Below are 18,373 nucleotides of genomic sequence, written 5' to 3' on the forward strand. Positions count from 1 at the left end.
ATATACCTGAGGACCTTACCAACTACATATTTCCAGGTTTGAACCTAGAACTAAGCAGTCTGAGGCTCTGGACATATGTATATTTTCAGTAAGCCCCATCAACAATTCTCAATGATTCTTAAGTTTGGCTGCTCTAGGCTGGGGAGCCAATGTGGGCCATACCAGGAACTCCACATTAATTCCATTCCAAGGCTCCGGGCTTGAACATGGAGCACTGCTATGCTTCTATTAATTTTTTCCACATTTTAAAAAGTGTTATCTTCCAGCTTTCTAGATTCTTGTGTTCTTTATTTTCTTCACACTTTCAGAAAAAAAAAAGGTGAAGGAAAAGCAAACCCTGTCATGGTAAAACTTTTGGTCTTTAATAGTACTGCTGGATGCAGGATATTTTTGTTCAGAAATGAACCTGAACAGCTGCAATGAGCTACTTAATTAAATCATGAATGATACATTCCTCATAAATTATACTTACACATTTTATAATTTTAATAGTTCTTATTTTTTTAACTATAATCTGTAAACATTTAAGTAGAAGCTATGAATTAGATTTTGAAATAGATGAGTAATTTTAGACTGTGACATCCATTTTCATAGCATTCTAGTTTATTTTAGGGGACAATTAGTAGCACTTATAAAAATGTATCTAATTGCTAAGCTAAATCAAACTCTGCAGTACTTGGATGTTTTTACCCTCATCAGTCCTATTTTTTCCCCATAGTGACCAAAACAATAAGAGGATGGAAGCAAAAAAAACCATTCTAAAAGCCAAGTGCTTATCATAAACATAATTATCATTTTTGAAATCAGCCCAGATTTGCTTAGGCTAATAACTCTTCATTTCTAGATCTAGTAAATCCCTTGTCAAATTGACCCTGATTACAGACAAGGCTAAAGTACTTACTGATCAAATGTAACTTGAACCTCTTTATATCAACTTCGAACGATTGGTTACATTATATGGGCACTTCACTTGTTTTCAAATGCCTGGATTAAAACTCAGATTTCATCAGTAATGATGATGATGATGGTGATGGTGATCCTCTGCTGCTAATTCATCATCAATTGATACAATAAACACTTTGACTTGTCCAGGTACAAGCTGTTTGTTAACTGTCAAGGCATATGGCCCGGACAAGGTTTAAATAATGCCCGTTTTTTTCCTCCTTTCTTTGGGAACATAGGGTATCCTTGCATAGCTTTTATTAGCTGAGTTAGCTTGATCCTAAGAGGAAAAAATCCATTCAGCTTCTTACACCATGCCTAGAATTTAACAACAAAGAAAATCTCAAGAATAGCAAACAAAATTTCTATTATTTATTACTGTAGTAATAAATAACCTACTGCACCACTGGCAAAGAACTTTGGAAGAATCTCTGAAGGACCAATCAGGCCTAATACATCTCAATCTTGCACAAATATTCCCTGAGTTGATTTTACATTCCTGAAGGGTTTGCTGCTGAAATTCTGTATTTATCTAGTTTTAAAATCCCACTTATTTTCAGGATGACTGCAATGGGGCAGGATCCCCAGGATCCTTGGGTCAACACGAATTGTTAGTAAAAGCAAATGGAGGGGACACGGACTTCCAAAAAGGGCAGCTTCTCGCCAGCCTCAGCCCCTTGTGCCATGTGGCAGAGGTTCCCATGTGGCTAGATCTTCTGGCTTTTCAAGAAAGGTTGGAGTCAGGATTTTTATGTGATATCCCAACTTTTAAATATAGCACACTCATTTAAGGCCTTCCCAGGTGGTGCTTGTGGTAAAGAACCCACCTGCCAAGGCAGAGACACGGATTCAATCCCTAGGTCAGGAAGACTCCCTGCAGGAGGGCATGGCAACCCACTCCAGTGTTCTTCACCTGGAGAATCCCATGGACAGAGGAGCCTGGCAGGCTAGAGTTCTTGGGGTCACAAAGAGTTGGACACAACTAAAGTGACTTACCAAGCACGTAACTCATTTAGAACAATTTAACATACTACCCAGATTAAACAAAAACATTTCTGTAGGACACTTCTAGCTGAGACAATGCCAGTTTGCAAACTCTATATTGTGAGAACCATGGCTCTGTGCATCTATAGTTTTAGTACATCAGGTTAGAACTGTCCCTGGGATAGCCTTTATGTCACAGCACTACATATATGTGCCAATCACTGTTCTAGATGTTGAAGCTGCAGCAGTGAACAAAACAGACAAAGTGTGCTGACATTCGAGCAAACATTCATATTCATAAAATCCACAAAGGATGAGACAAGAAGGCATGAGGAACTGGGGAACGAAAATAACCTCAATGAAATTGAGAGCTAGATGATTTTAATAGAGACTTCAGCATGTCATATAGAGCTTAATAAAATTAAAAATTTCTTAAAGCAGACTTTTTGTTGTTGTTGTTCAATTGCTCAGTCATGTCCAACACGTTGCAACTCCATGGAGTGCAGCACATCAAGCTTCCCTGCAGTTCACCATCTCCCGGAGCTTGCTCAAATTCATATCCATTGAGTCAGTGATGCTATCTAACCATCTCATCCTCTGCCACCCTCTTCTCCTTTTGCCTTCAATTTTTCCCAGCATCAGGTCTTTTCCAGTGAGTTGGCTCTTCACATCCGGTGGCCAAAAGCAGACTACTTCATGGAAAATGTAGCCTTTTAAAAAACCACCTATCAAAATAAAGTGTTTCTTGATATAATAGGTATTTGTTGAGTTTCTACTTTGTGGCAAGTACCTTGCTACACAAGAAAAATACAGTGATGAATAAGAGCATGATTTTAGCCCTCTACACTCAAGTTCAGGAGGCAGAAAATAAATCAGAAAAAAGACAAATAAATAATAATAATAATGTGCATACTCAGTCACATCTGACTCTTTGTGACCCCATGCACTGTAGCCCACCAGGCTCCCCTGTCCATGGGATTCTCCAGGAAAGAATACTGGAATGAGTAGACATTTCCTACTCCAGGGGATCTTCCCAACCCATAGATTGAACCAGGCAGACTCTTTAACACTGTGCCAGCATGATAAATACTATGAAAAGACTAAAATAGAGAGTAATGACCAGAATGAGAAATCTAGTTTAAATAGGATAGTCTGGAAAGTTCTGCCTGAAGAAGTGACATTTAAGGTGAAGTCTAAGGAATGAAAAAGGAGAGCCACTTGTAAGAGAAGGATAGGATGGAGTGAAGATTTTTTAAAATAAACAAAATAGCATGTTCAAGGGCCCTGAGGCCTGAAAGCTCTTACTTAAGGAATTGAAGACTAGCAGGGCTAGAAAATAGTAGATTGAGCCTCCAGGAACAGTCAGTGCCATAGATCCACAGAAATGATTTCAGATTTACCTAAAGTGAAAAGAAATTACTAAAGACTTGTAGTCATGTTGTTTGTTGTTTAGTTGCTCAGCTGTGTCCAACACTTTGTGATGCCATGGACTGTAGCCCACCAGACTCCTCTGTCTATGGGATTCCCCAGGTAGGAATACTGGAGTGGGTTGTCATTTCCTTCTCCAGGGGATCTTCCCGACTTACGGATTGAACCTGCATCTCCCTTGTAGCAGACAGATTCTTTACCGCTAAGCCACCAGGGATGACATAATTTGATTTATACTTTTTGAAAATCACCTTGGCCATTGTGTGTGGGAAAAACACACAGGAGTCAAGCAAGCATTGACACAGAGAGATAAATTAGGAGGTCATTGTAAGCAATAGTCTCAGTTGCAGGTAATGGTTGACTGCCCTAAGAGAGAGGCATTAGAGACAGAAAGAAGGGCATTATTTCAGATACATTTTGATTGGGGAGCAGGGGCGGGTGGTTTCCCTCAAGTCCTGTGACTCTCTCTCCTTGTCTATTCTTATTTTTTCTAGGAAATAAAAATCACAAGATTTAAAGTCAACCTTGCCTTCTGATATGAAAAGTCAGTACAGGAAATGGACAGTCCACTCCCACCTAGTAATAATAACTCTGTGAGCTGAATTTCACTGAGGTTAAGTCCACAAAGATAAAAATCAGGGGCATGGTTCTGCCTGTTGAGTATCTCCCTTAATGCCAAAAACTTGGGTCACTAGGAGTTCTTCAGACTCTGAGAGATACAAATAGCATGATTGTTCTTCTTATCAAAATACTTTCCACATTTGTTTTGTTGCTTACTTACTTTAAAAAAAACGCTGACACCGTAGTTGCAGGGGAAGCCTCACTGTGACTCTTAACTAAACAAAACTAATGAGGAATTAGTCTTGAAGAAAAATTAAATGAGTCCAACAAACTGACTTGGTGACTTGGGGTTCCTGTGGCTAATTTTTTTGCTCTGTGTGATAGGAACACAGTGAAGCCAGCCTGGGCCCAATGGGGCAGTGTTCCCAACAAGCTGGGCTTGAAAATCAAGCATATTTGGAAAAAAAAAAAAATCAAGATAAATATCTGTGATACAGAGAGAGGAATAAGGAGAGAAAGTGGAAGACAGAGTAAGAACTCTCAGCCCAGAACCTCTGCAAGGAGATAGTCTCTTGAAGCCCCCCTCTCTGCCTCCTAATTCAATAGTATGGTCCTAGCTTTACTCTGGAGAAGGCAATGGCACCCCACTCCAGTACTCTTGCCTGGAAAATCCCATGGATGGAGGAGCCTGGTGGGCCACAGTCCATGGGGTTGCTAAGAGTTGGACACGACTCAGCGACTTCACTTTCACTTTTCACTTTCATGCATTGGAGAGGAAAATGGAAACCCACTCCAGTGTTCTTGCCTGGAGAATCCCAGGGACGGGGGAGCCTGGTGGGCTGCCGTCTATGGGATCGCACAGAGTCGGACACGACTGAAGCGACTTAGCAGCAGAAGCAGCAGCTTTACTCTGATCAGTCACATCTTCTGTAACCCTTTCTGGTGTGGATTTGGACTGGGGAGAAGGAAAATTGGAGAATATCAATACAAGAGAAAGTAGCAGAGGTATTATTGTTGTTCAGTCTCTCGGTTGTGTGACCCCATGGACTGCAGCATGCCAGGCTTCCCTGTCCTTCACCACCTCCTGGAGCTTGATCAAAATGTCCATTGATTTGGTGATGCCATCCAACCAATCTCATTCTCTATTGCACCGTTCTCCTCCTGCCCTCAATCTTTCCCAGCATCAGGGTCTTTTCCAGTGAGTTGTCTGTTCGCATCAGGTGGCCAAAATATTGGAGCAGAGGTATTAGGGTTGGAGTATTTGAAGTTCCTCAAGTTTTAACATTCCAAGTGGAAAAGGAACTAAGAAAAAGGCATAAAATTCGTAAAAGGTTTAGTCTATCTTACCAACCCTTATTTTACCTTGAAGGGAGGCCCAGGATCCTCAAAGAACACCAATCCCTTTAGCTGATCCCTGGAGTCATTTTTCTTAAGCTCCTTTTTCTCCATCCAATCCCAGCTCAAACTAAAGTTAGCATCACCCTTTTTGACAACCTGGTTACAGTTGTAAAAGATTAAATGCTTAATCCAGGGAATCAGTGCTAGTGGAGAGCTAATCTACTAACATGAAACAGAGAGTTTGTAGCCAACTCCAAGAATTCAGTCAGGATATCTAAAGATTTTAAACTTCTTGGGGAAAGTGCAAGGTCTAAATCAAGGGCTTCTTCCCTTAAAGTTGCCTTTGTGGATATGTTGTAGCCTAAGAGTGATTATCGGAGAAGGCAATGGCACCCCACTCCAGTACTCTTGCCTGGAAAATCCTGTGGACGGAGGAGTCTGCAGTCCATGGGGTCACTAAGAGTTGGACACAACTGAAGTGACTTAGCAGCAGCAGCAGCAGCAAGAGTGATTATGGCAACCATACATGGCTCCTGTGGGCTTCCAGGTGGCACTAGTGGTAAAGAACCCACCTGCCAATGCAGGAGACATAAGAGACGTGGGTTTGATCCTTGGGTTGGGAAGATTCCCTGGAGGAGGGCATGGCAACCAACTCCAGTGTTCTTGCCTGGAGAGTTCCATGGACAGAGGAGCCTGGTAGGCTACAGTCCATAGGGTTGAAAAGAGTTGGACACGACTGAAGCAACTTAGCACCCACGTATGCACATGGTTCCTATATGTGTCAGGTGGTGTCCTAGGAGCTGTACTTGTGTGATGTCATTTAATTCCCACAGTGACCCTCCAAGGTCATCCAGCTAGTTTGTGAGTGGCATGGAGTCTCACTAAGGCAGCCTGGCTCCAAATATGTGATTTTTTTTTTAAATTTTTATTTATTTATATATTGTTTTTGGCTGTTAGGTCTTTGTTGCTTCAAGGGCTTTTCTATAGTGTGGCAAGCAGGGGCTACTCTCTAGTTGCAATACACAGACTTCTCATTGTGGTGGCTTCGCTTGTTGCAGAACACAGGCTCTAGGGCACATGGGCTCAGTAGTTGTGACATATGGGCTTAGTTGCTCTGCATAATGAGGGATCTTCCCAGATTAGGGACTGAACATTGTCTCCTGCATTGGCAGGTGGATTCTTTACCTCTAAGCCACCAGGAAAGCTCCAGGTGTGTGCTGTTAATACCCCTCTTCTCACTCTCTAGCCCCAATCCTCAGAGATGGCAATGGCAAGCCACTCCAGTACTCTTGCCTGGCAAATCCCATGGATGGAGGAGCCTGGTAGGCTGCAGTCCATGGGGTAGCTAGGAGTTGGACACGACTGAGCAACTTCACTTTCACTTTTCACTTTCATGCATTGGAGAAGGAAATGGCAACCCACTCCAGTGTTCTTGTCTGTAGAATCCCAGGGACGGGGGAGCCTGGTGAGCTGCCATCTATGGGGTGGCGCAGAGTCAGACACGACTGAAGCGACTTAGCAGCAGCAGCAGCAGCCCCAATCCTGGCCCTAGCTTTAGTAATGTGTCTTTTTAAAAAATATTTATTTATTTATTTGGCTGTGCCAGGTCTTAGTTGTCGCATGTAGTATCTAGTTCCCTGACCTGGGATCCAACACAAGTCCCCTAATTTGGGAGCGCAGTCTTAACCACTGGACCACCAGGGAAGTCCCTAGTGATATATGTCTTTAAGTCATGTTGGGTATTGGAGAAGGCAATGGCACCTCACTCCAGTACTCTTACCTGGAAAATCCCGTGAACAGAGGAGCCTGGTAGGCTGCAGTCCATGGGGTTGCTAAGAGTCGGACACTACTGAGCGACTTCACTTTCACTTTTCATTTTCATGAATTGGAGAAGGAAATGGCAACCCACTCCAGTGTTCTTGCCTGGAGAATCCCAGGGACGGGGGAGCCTGGTGAGCTGCCATCTATGGGGTGGCGCAGAGTCAGACACGACTGAGGCGACTTAGTAGCAGCAGCATGTTGGGTATTCTTGTAGGATTCTTCCCTCTCCTTTCTAGCTCACATGTGAAACATTTGGCTTTGGATTGAAAGAATAAAGTAGGAAAGGAGGTATGAGAATATTGTTAACCACAAAACCTAACACATATGGGATTCACCAGATGTTAGGCACAGTTCTGAGAATGCTACACTGACTATCTGTTTAATCTTCACAACAATTCTAAGATAAATATTATCGCCCTCTAAATTAGAAATGAGGAAACAGAGACACAGAGAGGTACAGTGATGTCCCTAAGTCACACAACAGGAAGAAGTAGAAAAGAGATTTGAAGTCAGGCTTACCTGCTTGAAAGCACAAGCTCAGAGCCTCTGAACCTGTGAGCTGCACAGTCTGTCAGGACTCTTACGGTCTGTTCTCTCTCTGGTCTTCACTCAATAAAACAGAAGGGTTAGCTGCTGTAGCAGATACCAGGGTATGCTCCCCAGGTCTCTACTGCAGGATGCATTCATCCAGCTACTGGAAGCATCGACTGCTGCTGTGTGCTCTCCAGAGATACCTTGGTGGGAGAGAACCACCTTGGCCAACATCATGCCCCTCCCCAGACAACTCGTGGCTAATGACTACTTTCAGGTATATAGAAGCTCAGCCCCTCACCCTAACCTGAGTCAACTCTGAGTTATCCATTGGGTAGGCTGAGGCTTGCATCTCCATCACAGTTGATCATTCCCCTTGCCACCCAATTCAACTTTCCACACACTCCACTGGTATTGATCCTGAGACCACGAACCAATAAACTTCCTGCATACAAATCTCAGTCTCAATGTCTGTTTTCTCAGAAATTGGGCCTGTGACAGCTCCCAAGAGTCCTAGTGCCCTCTCCACTGCCTAACCTTGTAATGCCTCTCAGTTATGTGCTAGAAGAGGGAGGGGAACAAACATTTCACTTCAGTTCAGTCACTCCGTCGTGTCTGACTCTTTGCAACCCCGTGGACCACAGCACACCAGACTTCCCTGTCCATCACCAACTCCTGGGGCTTACTCAAACTCATGTCCATTGAGTAGGCGATGCCACCCAACCATCTCGTCCTCGGTCATCCCCTCTCCCATGTTCAATCTTTCCCAGCACCCGGGTCTTTTCAAATGAGTCAGTTCTTCGCATCAGGTGGCCAAAGTATTGGAGCTTCAGCTTCAGCATCAGTCAGTCAGTCAATTCAGTCGCTCAGTCGTATCTGACTCTTTGCAACCCCATGAATCGCAGCACACCAGGCCTCCCTGTCCATCACCAACTCCCAGAGTTCACTCAGACTCATGTCCATCGAGTCAGTGATGCCATCCAGCCATGTCATCCTCTGTTGTCCCCTTCTCCTCCTGCCCCCAATCCCTTCCAGCATCAGAGTCTTTTCCAATGAGTCAACTCTTCACATGAGGTGGCCAAAGTACTGGAGTTTCAGCTTTAGCATCATTCCTTCCACAGAAATCCCAGGGCTGATCTCCTTCAGAATGGACTGGTTGGATCTCCTTGCAGTCCAAGGCACTCTCAAGAGTCTCCTCCAACACCACAGTTCAAAGGCATCAATTCTTCGGCAGTCAGCTTTCTTCACAGTCCAACTCTCACATCCATACATGACTACTGGAAAAACCATAGCCTTGACTAGACGGACTTTTGTTGGCAAAGTAGTATCTCTGCTTTTGAATATGCTATCTAGGTTGGTCATAACTGTTCTTCCAAGGAGTAAGCATCTTTTAATTTCACGGCTGCAGTCACCATCTGCAGTGACTTTGGAGCCTAAAAAAATAAAGTCTGACACTGTTTCCACTGTCTCCCCATCTATTTCCCATGAAGTGATGGGACCAGATGCCATGATCTTCGTTTTCTGAATGTTGAGTTTTAAGCCAACTTTTCACTCTCCTCTTTCACCTTCATCAAGAGGCTTTTTAGTTCCTCTTCACTTTCTGCCATAAGGGTGGTGTCATCTGCATATCTGAGGTTATTGATATTTCTCTTGGCAATCTTGATTCCAGCTTGTGCTTTATCCAGCCCAGCATTTCGCATGATGTACTCTGCGTATAAGTGAAATAAGCAGAATGACAATATATAGCCTTGACGTACTCCTTTCCCAATTCCGAACCAGTCTGTTGTTCCATGTCCGGTTCTAACTGTTGCTTCTTGACTTGCGTACAGATCTCTCAAGAGGCAGGTCAGGTGGTCTGGTATTCCCATCTCTTGAAGAATTTTCCATAGTTTGTTATGATCCACTGTTATGATCCACACAGAGGCTTTGGTGTAGTCAATAAAGCAGAAATAGATGTTTTTCTGGAACTCTCTTGCTTTTTTAATGATTCAGTGGATGTTGGCAATTTGATTTCTGGTTCCTCTGCCTTTTCTAAATCCAACTTGCACATCTGGAAGTTCATGGTTCACATACTGTTGAAGCCTGGCTCGGAGAATTTTGAGCATGACTACTAGTGTGTGAGATGACTGCAACTGTGTGGTAGTTTGAGCATTCTTTGGCATCACCTTTCTGAGGGATTGGAGTGAAAACTGACCTTTTCCAGTCCTGTGGCCACTGCTGAGTTTTCCAAATTTGCTGACATATTGAGTGCAGCACTTTCACAGCATCATCTTTCAGGATTTGAAAGAGCTCAACTGGAATTCCATCACCTCCACTAGCTTTGTTCAGAGTGATGCTTCCTAAGGCCCACTTGACTTCACATTCTAGGATGTCTGGCTCTAGGTGAGTGATCACATCATCGTGATTATCTGAGTCGTGAAGATCTTTTTTGTACAGTTCTTCTGTGTATTCTTGCCACCTCTTCTTAATATCTTCTGCTTCTGTTAGGTCCATACCATTTCTGTCCTTTATTGAGCCCATCTTTGCATGAAATGTTCCCTTGGCATCTCTAATTTTCTTGAAGAGATCTCTAGTCTTTCCCATCGTATTGTTTTCTCTAATTCTTTGCATTGATCCCCAAGGAAGGCTTTATCTCTCCTTGCTATTCTTTGGAACTCTGCATTCAAATGGGTATATCTTTCCTCTTCTTCTTTGCCTTTTGCTTCTCTTCTTTTCTCAGCTATTTGTAAGGCCTCCTCAGACAAGCGTTTTGCCTTTTTGCATTTCTTTTTCTTGAGGATGGTCTTGATCGCTGCCTCCTATACAATGTCATGAACCCCTGTCTCTAGTTTTTGAGGAACTCTATCAGATCTAAACCAATATTGCTGTTGCTGCTGCTGCATCGCTTCAGTCGTGTCCAACTCTGTGCGACCCCATAGACGGCAGCCCACCAGGCTCCCCCATCCCTCAGATTTTCCAGGAAAAAATGCTGGAGTGGGTTGTCATTTCCTTCTCCAATGCATGAAAGTGAAAAGTGAAAGTGAAGCCGCTCAGTCGTGTCCGACCCTCAGAGATCCCATGGACTGCAGCCCACCAGGCTCCTCCATCCATGGGATTTTCCAGGCAAGAGTACTGGAGTGGGGTACCATTGCAACATTACTATACCTTTAATCCACATGAGGCACAGTAGTGGACAGCTTACGAAGATGGCCCCTATGAGCCCAAAAGGAATCAAGTAAAATGTTGTCACTTCCCCTTTACCCAATGGAGACAGCAAGGTTTAGGCTTGAGGGAGTTGTTTCCAGATTACGAAGTTGATAAGATAAATCAGATTTCTGGTTATCAAAGTTTAGATAGTGTGGTGGGCTGAATAATGGCTTTCCCCAAAGATGTCTGATCCCTGGATCCTATGAATGTTACCTTCCAAGGCAAAAGGGCCTTTGCAGATGTGATTACATTAAGGCTCTGGAGATGGGAGGATAGCCTGGGTTATTCAGGTGGACCCAATATCATCACAAGGGTCCTTAAGAGAGGTCAGCAGGAGGGTCAGAGTCCATGAAGGAGATATGAAGAGAGAAGCAGAGATAGGAGTAATCTCAAACCAGGAGTCAAGAGACTTGGAGAGCTTCTGGAAGCTACAAAAGGCAAAGAAAGCAGTTTTCTTCTAGAGCCTTCTGAAGGAAGGTTGGCCTTCTCCAGCCACTCTAGATTTCTGACCCCCAGCACCACATCTGTTGTTGTTTTAGACCACCACTTGTGGGGACTTGTTACAGCAGCAGTAATAGGAAGCTAACACCGCTAGGCTGTATCTGCTCTCCCCAGCTCGCCCGTTAGCATCTGTTTATGTGACTCTCTTGTGTCACCTCGTCCCACTCTTCCCTTTCAGTAACGTCAAGGTTACCCTTTCCTTCGTTGTGGGTACTCTGAGAAGAAGGATGATGGAGGCTCTCCCTCTGACAGCCTTCTCTCTGGTAGAGCCAGTCAGCTGTGGGCCAGCATCCGTATACCAGGCCCTGCTCTGGGTGCAGGTGGAGAAATTCCTATTAGAGCTTTTTTTAGTGGAACCCCTGTACTTACCTTCTGGGCACAAGCTGGTCACCGCTAACTTTGGGTTGCTTTTCTTGCTCTTCATTCCTATCTTCCTATCCCTCAGTCTCAGAGCCCAGGGTGAAGCTGTTGAGAAGTCTAGTACAATTTGAAAGGAAAAACAAGGGTAGATACAATGTCTTCATTCCTCTTTTAAGATCAAAGGTTTTCATCACTGCTAAGAGTTCACTGGGTTTTGACTTTCTCAGGTCTGGGGTGTGGAGGCTTGGGTAGAAACACAACCCTGGCTGGTTGGAATGGAAAGTAGCATTTATGGAGTCTAGGCTCAGTGTTAGTGTCATCCCTATTTTACCGAGGAGAAAATGAAGGCCCTTACTCAGATCACAAGCTAAGATGTGGCAGCTGTGCTGTGCTCAATTCTCAGTTATGTCCAACTGTTTTGTGACCCCATGGACTATAGCCTACCAGGATCCTCTGTCCACTAGATTTCCCAGGCAAGAATACTGGTGTGGGATCAAACCCGCATCAGTCCGTTTCCAAAGTCCATATGCTCTTTCTGTGCTCCCCTTACTACAAGACTTATATTTTATGAATGATAACATTGCAAGTTCTCTTTCTTTCCAGCATCACATCCAAGTTCATGAAAAACAGTGCCACTTTTACTTGTTTTTTATGTTTGTTCTTTTAACAATTTTCCTACCTTCTACTCTAGGTGAGTCCATGACCCCTCTGTACCACACCTCCACAGTGTTCGCCAGCTCTCACTTTCCCTGGAAACGCAACACTGATATCTTGCCAAGAAGTTTTATCTACTGGCAGTCTCACTGGAATCTCTGATTTCAGGCATCCCAGGGCTCCTGCATGAAGTACCAAACTTGTGTAGACTTCCTCTTCTTGTATTCCTAAAATTGCAATATTTGCTACCCACTTGTTCCAGAAGCTGCAGTGATTGCCCTCCAGACTCCTATTAAGAGATGCTGACTTGTTAAAGTACAGAATTAACAGAGCTGGCAGGGTCCTTGGAGAACATCCATTTTACAGCTGAAGAAACTGCAACCCCAAATCACACAGTTAGCTTAAAGTGGTCAAGGCTATTCCTTGAGTCAGGGACAGGATTTTACATGTTGCTCTGCTCTCAGTCATCAGTTGGGTTTCTTATTGATTAAGAACACAAACTTTGAATCTAGGCTTCCTGTTTCCAAGCCAGCTTCTGCCACTTGCTAACTGTGACCATGGACAAGTTTCTTAACATCTTTGTGATTAATTAATAAATCAGGAATAAGTACAAACTTCTTAGGATTGAGGTAAGTGCACAGATGTGAGAGTTGAACCATAAAGGCTGAGCACCAAAGAACTGATGCTTTCAAACTGTGGTGTTGAAGACTCTTAAGAGTACCTTGGACTGCATGGAGATCAAAACAGTCAATCCTAAAGGAAATCAACCCTGAATATGCATTGGAAGGACTGATGCTGTAGCTGAAGCTCCAATACTTTGGCCACCTGATACGAAGAGCCAACTTATCAGTGAAGACCCTGATGCTGGGAAAGATTGAGGGTAGGAGAAGGGGGTGGCGGAGAATGAGAGGGTTAGATAGCTTCACCAACTCAATGGACATGAATTTGAACAAACTCCGAGAGATAGTGGAGGACAGAGGAGACTGGCATGCCACAGTCCATGGGGTCTTAAATAGTCAGACACGACTTAGTGACTGAACAACAACAACTAAATGGTTTAATATGTGTAATCGCCTGAAGTAATCAGTCAACAAGTATTCATTATTTCATCTGATGGACTGAAGATTTTAATGAAACAGAATTACGAAATTTTTCTGCAGTGGTTTAAGAGACTTGCAGATCTAGGTGGGTATTACAGCAGAGTGGGGAAGAGTATTTATTAAAATGAAATTGTTAATTGGGGCTAAATGGGGCTCCCCATTGGTACAGTGGTAAAGAATTCGCCTGCCAATGCAGGAGACACAAGAGACGCAGGTTCTATCCTTGGGTCCAGAAGATCCCCTGGAATAGGAAATGGCAACCCACTCCAGTATTCTTGCCTGGAAAATTCCATGGACAGTGGAGCCTAGCAGGCTACAGTCCATGGGGTCACAAGGAGTTGGACAAGACTGAGTGACTGAGCACACGTAGCAAATATATTATTATAGAGATAATGTAGACTTCTCTCTATAACTTTTAGTCTAGTTATTAGTAAGTCATGCAGAAGAAGTACTTAATATGTATAAAGCTTTGCATTTACAAAATAATTTGTAATCACTACATTCCTTAACCAATTAATGTGTATTGCTCAAAATAGCCCTGGGAAGTTATCTGACAATCTCGGTATTTATGATAAGTCTTAGAAACTCAAGGTCACACAAGGAGTTGATGGTAGAATTAAGAAAGAAATTTGCAGTCTCTGCCTGTTAGTTAACTCCCTGAAACATCTTTTCTATATCCCATCAAAAAACTGTGCTTATTTAGCTTGGTATCACTGAATGATGACTGCACAGGGACTTTGAGGGACTCAGTACAGAAGCCTCTCAAACCTGCTTGTGTGTGTGTGCTCAGATGCTCTGTTGTGTCTGACTCTTTGGGACCCCATGGACCGTAGCCCATCAGGCTCCTCTGTCCATGGGATTCTCCAGGCAAGAATACTGGAGTGGATTGCCATTTCCTCCTCCAGGGAATCTTCCTGACCCAGGGTTCGAACACATGTTTCCATCTCCTGCATTGGCAGGGGGATTCTTTACCGCTGAGCCACCTGGGAAGCCCCCAAACCTGTTTGTATCCTTGCAAAGAGCATGTAGCTCCAGTGGAGACTGAGGGCACCAGATGTGTGGAAAGCTCTGATCTGGGATTTTCTGGGAAGACAGGGGAACAGAGTAGGAGCTGGGAAGTTAAGTTAATAAACACAGGATTCTGCAAATGTCTTAAAGATAGCAAAAGAAGGTAACTTTCTAGGGATAAGGTCAAGGGCAAAGAATATTTTTGAAGAAAGGCTGTGCATATCTGGAGAAATGTGATAACAGTTAAATTACAGTGTGTCCTAACTAAGCTGTCCTGGTATTGATGGCCTGTGCCTTTCTAAGGACGGAAGCACCTGGCAGGAGAAACAGCCACAGGCAGATTTCTGGAGGCCTGAGCCAACCTCCCAGAGGAAAAAAAGGAGCTCTAGTCTAAGCCAGGAGGAACCAGCCCCACCCCCACCCAACCTGTGGGTCTGGGGACACCTCCGAACGGTGTGGCCTGGGGCCATAACTCCACCTCCAGACTGCTGAATAGGGCCTTTCACAGGCAAATGCACCCGATAGGAATCAGGAGTCAGTTTTCTATCCTGAAGCCCCTGCTCGCCTTTCCAGGCAGATGAGTCCATTTCCCCTACTAAAGTCCCCTGTGCAAATGGATAGTCTTTTACACAATAGCTCTGAACCAGGCAGCAAAAAAAAAAAAAAAACAAACACAAAGACCCAGCGCTGGTGGTGAATCAAATTGTATGTATGTGCATAGCTCTCTGTGCAAACTGAGTCCTTTAACATACAATAGAAGAGCTTCAAAGAATCCCTTCTTGATATAACAGAATTAGGTTCAGTTTTTGAGTTGTTTTAAGACTGAATTTTTGCCTCTAGTTTCCTGAAGTAAAACATACCTTTTCCCTGCAAATGGTCTCTCTTTAGAAGATAACAAAAACAGTTAATAATTGTTGTAAAACCATGATATTGATTGGTCCTTGCTTTGCTTTCTTGACCTCTGACCTAAAAATAAAGCCCTACAGTAAAAGACCCCCCGGAGACTTGATTATAAAACAGAAGTATTTACATAACACAGCAGAGTTTCAGGAAACTCACTCCAAGGACACCTTTTCATTCCAAATAAAGCAAGAGTTTGGAAAGATATACCACATTCCAGTGACTTTGTAGAGAAATTCTAAAGACCTGACTACAAAGTAGCCCTCCCAACTAGACTTGGGGGTGTAGTTTTCAACTTGACCTCATCTCTTCCCCCACATTTTAAAAATTGCTCCAAGTCAGAATTCAAGTTCCAAACATGAAGTTTGACACCTCCACTCCTATCGCTGCTTCCAAGAAGGGGGGTTCCTCCTGTTCTGATGACTTATGAAAATGTGCCCATTGTCTGTGAAATCAATCCACCAAACCAAACACCAGCCCTACGGAAGGATGGGCTGTCCATGCCTGACTCTGAAAGTCAACAACCAGGCATTTCTCTCAGGCAGGAAAAAGGAGAGGCAGGTATTCAAATGTCAAGGCCCTCTATCTTGAATATCCAGTGTCCCCATCTTAAATTTGAGAGACCTCAGCAAAGAACATCCTGGCATGTCTTAATAGTTGCCAAGGGATGAAGGGGGATTAGACACATGCTGGTACCCAGCTGTTCCCCAGCTTCACTGAGGTCAGAACAAGAAATAACATTTTAGACCAGTAAGGAGGAGGGCATGGCATTTAGATATAATAGGAAGTATTTAGGCACTAGTGAAAGTTGCTCAGTTGTGTCTGACTCTTTACAACCCCATGGACTACACAGCACATGGAATTCTCCAGGCCAGAATACTGGAGTGGGTAGGGTAGCCTTTCCCTTCTCCAGGGGATCTTTCCAACCCAGGGATTGAACCCAGGTGTCCCGCATTGCAGGTGGATTTTTTACCAGCTGAACCACAAGGGACCTAGAGACCTTCACATAGAAGGTGCTCAATACATATCAGATCGAATCCTTGAAAGAATACATAGATGAATGGATGATGGAGGTGGGAGAGTTCTCCATCTTAAATATACTGGGTTCACTCCTTAAATGTATCTGAGGGATGATCTACATGGTACCTTGATAAGCAGTCATACCATTAGTTCTTTTTTTTAAAGAAAAAAAAAAAACGTTGCTTGTTTTTGGCTATGCTGGGTCTTCGTTGCTCAATGGACTTTTCTTTAGTTGCAGCAAGTGGGGGCTACTCTCTAGTTGCAGTGCACAGGCTTCTCATTGCGATGGCTTCTGTTGTTGTGGAAGACAGGCTCTAGGCACTCAGGCTTCACTAGCTGCAGCTTCTGGGCTCCAGAGCACAGGCTCAATAGTTGTGGTGCATGGGCTTAGTTGCTCTACAGCATGTGGAATCTTCCTGATCAATGTCTCCTGCATTGGCAGGCAGATTCTTTACCACTGAGCCACCAGGGAAGCTCCCCATTAGTTCTTTAAATCCCTGAGATGTTACAGTCCCACGAACACTTGAGGGGCTCCTTTGTGCTGGGCACTGAGAATTTGCCTGAGGAACTTCAGGGTCAGTTCAGTTGAGTTCAGTCGCTCAGTCGTGTCCAACTTACAACTCCATGGACTGCAGCATGCCAGGCCTCCCTGTCCATCACCAACTCCCAGAGTTTACTCAAACTCATGTCCATTGAGTCAGTGATACCATCCAACCATCTCATCCTCTGTCGTCCCCTTCTCCTCTTGCCTTCAATCTTTCCCAGCATCAGGGTCTTTTCTAATGAGTCAGTTCTTCACATCAGGTGGCCAAAGTATTGGAGTTTCAGCTTCAACATCAGTCTTTCCAATGAACATTCAGGACTGATTTCCTTTAGGATGGACTGGTTGGATCTCTGGCAGTCTAAGAAACTCTGAAGAGTCTTCTCCAACACCACAGTTCAAAACCATCAATTCTTCAGTGCTCAGCTTTCTTTATAGTCCAACTCACATTCATACATGACTACTGGGAACACCATAGCCTTGACTATATGGACCTTTGTTGGCAAAGTAGTCTCTGCTTTTCAATATGCTGTCTAGTTTGGTCATAAGTTTCCTTCCAAGGAGTAAATGTCTTTTAATTTCATGTCTGCAGTCATAATCTGCAGTGATTTTGGAGCCCCCGAAAATAAAGTCTGATACTGTTTCCACTGTTTCACCATCTATTTGCCATGAAGTGATGGGACCAGATGCCATGATTTTTGTTTTCTGAATGTTGTTTTAAGCCAACTTTTTCACTCTCCTCTTTCACTTTCATCAAGAGACTCTTTAGTTCTTCTTTGCTTTCTGCCATAAGGGTGGTATCATCTGCATATCTGAGATTGATATTTCTCCCAGCAATCTTGATTCCAGCTTGTGTTTCATCCAGCCTAGTATTTAGCATGATGTGCTCTGCATATAAATTAAATAAGCAGGGTGACAATATACAGCCTTGATGTATTCCTTTCCCGATTTGGAACCAGTCTGTTGTTCCATGTCCAGTTCTAACTGTTGCTTCCTGACCTGCATACAGATTTCACAAGAGGCAGGTTAGGTGGTCTGGTATTCCCATCTCTTTCAGAATTTTCCAGTTTATTGTGATCCACACAGTCAAAGGTGTTGGCATAGTCAATAAAGCATAAATAGATGCTTTTCTGAAACTCTCTTGCTTTTTCAATGATTCAGTGGATGTTGGCAATTTGATCTCTGGTTCCTCTGCCTTTTCTAAAACCAGCTTGAACATCTGGAAGGTCATGGTTCACGTATTGTTGAAGCCTCTAGTCAACTTGGAGAATTTTGAGCATGACTTTGCTAGTGTGTGAGATGAGTACAATTGTGTGGTAGTTTGAGCATTCTTTGGCATTGCCTTTCTTTGGAATTGGAATGAAAACTGACCTTTTCCAGTCCTGTGGCCACTGCTGAGTTTTCCAAATTTGCTGACATATTGAGTGCAGCACTTTCACAGCATCATCTTTCAGGATTTGAAAGAGCTCAACTGGAATTCCATCATCTCCACTAGCTT

The sequence above is a fragment of the Bos grunniens genome, chromosome 6 (genome assembly GCF_055505025.1).
Source record: "Bos grunniens cultivar Pamir isolate PY7600 chromosome 6, Bosgru_T2T1.0, whole genome shotgun sequence".
In the NCBI taxonomy this organism is placed as follows: Eukaryota; Metazoa; Chordata; class Mammalia; order Artiodactyla; family Bovidae; genus Bos; species Bos grunniens.